We start from the raw sequence: 1,439 nt of genomic DNA on the forward strand, positions 1-1,439 counted from the left end.
AGCACGAAATGAAAGGATTACAATTTAGCATTGCAATCTCTAAAGTTGGATGATAGACATCCTCAGGAAGAGATAAAGGAGGGGACCTAGACACATTAGAAATAAGGTAGTCGTTAACAAATACAAGGTCAAGTGTTCTAGTCAAATGATTAGAAATTGAATTGATTTGAAACAACGAAAGATCAAGCATGCAGTCTATAAAATCGTGCTGTGCTGAGGGCACTAGATAATTTTTGGCAGTAAATAATGACCAAGAGATGTTGGGCAAATTAAAATCACCCAACACCATAAATAGGTCACTATCACGCACGTGTGAAGAAACTTCTTTAATACAAGTAATATGTTTCATATAAACTTGAATATCAGAAGAAGGTGGGACATAAGAGCATGTTACATAGACATTCCGTGTAGGAAAAGACACCTTAACTGAGACAATCTCAGCGTCAGTAGGCGTACTAAAACAGAAAAGTTCAGACTGGAGAGTGGCTTTAACGGCAATTAACACCCCACCACCTCGAGTCGGCCGATCATTTCTATACAAAATAAAGTTATTTGATAAAATCTCAAAATCAGATATGGTTGAGTTCAACCATGTTTCTGAAAATGCTATTATATCCGAATTGAAGGAAGTGCTGGCCATGAAAAGATTTTTAAGTTTTGAAATAAGACCTCTAACATTCTGATAATGAATAAAGATTTGGTCAGAAGATGAAGCTAGTTTTTTGGGGCAGAAATGGTACCCTGTATTGAAGGGACTGGAAGGGTGACAGGCTGGTTACGCTTTTTAGGCTTGAACTCGTGAACAATCATGTGTGGAGGCCAAAATTTGGGATCACAAATGATTGGGAACATATCATGTGAAACATTTATTTTGAATGATGATATTTCACGAGGGGTGGAGAAATTAAATTTAGTTATTGACACGCTAGCAGAAGATTTGCTAGCAATATAGGCTGCCAATGACTCAGAAGTGGTGTCCGACGAAAGTCGAGACACAAAGACTTGCCTACGAGGGGCAACTACCGTTAAAGTAGGCGCTGATGGGGCTGTAGGTAATACAGGAGTTGGGGGAGCTAACGAGGCACAATGATTGTTTTTAACAATCTGGGCAAGATTGCGCGCAGGTCTACCTTTGCGGCCAGGAGCTGATGGGGCTGAGGCAGTTTGATTAATTGGGACGGGATCAGGTACGGGCTCTACTGGGACTAGTACAGGGGTTGAAACAGGGGTAATTGGACAGTCGCTTGGAGAAGGCGATAAAGACAACATTGGAGATACCTCCAAGTTGCTAGGAAGGGACAAGAAAGTAGTAGGTGTCTGAACAGACGTAGAGGGCAATTGCAAAAGTTGAGGCTCCAACCGGCGATTGGTTGGGGACTCAAATTTATATTTGCCAAGCAACTCGAAACTCGAGTCAAAATTACTCGAGAGCTGCTTAG

The sequence above is a fragment of the Drosophila novamexicana genome, unplaced genomic scaffold (assembly GCF_003285875.2).
Source record: "Drosophila novamexicana strain 15010-1031.04,08,12 unplaced genomic scaffold, DnovRS2.1 tig00002259-arrow-arrow-pilon, whole genome shotgun sequence".
Taxonomy (NCBI): domain Eukaryota; kingdom Metazoa; phylum Arthropoda; class Insecta; order Diptera; family Drosophilidae; genus Drosophila; species Drosophila novamexicana.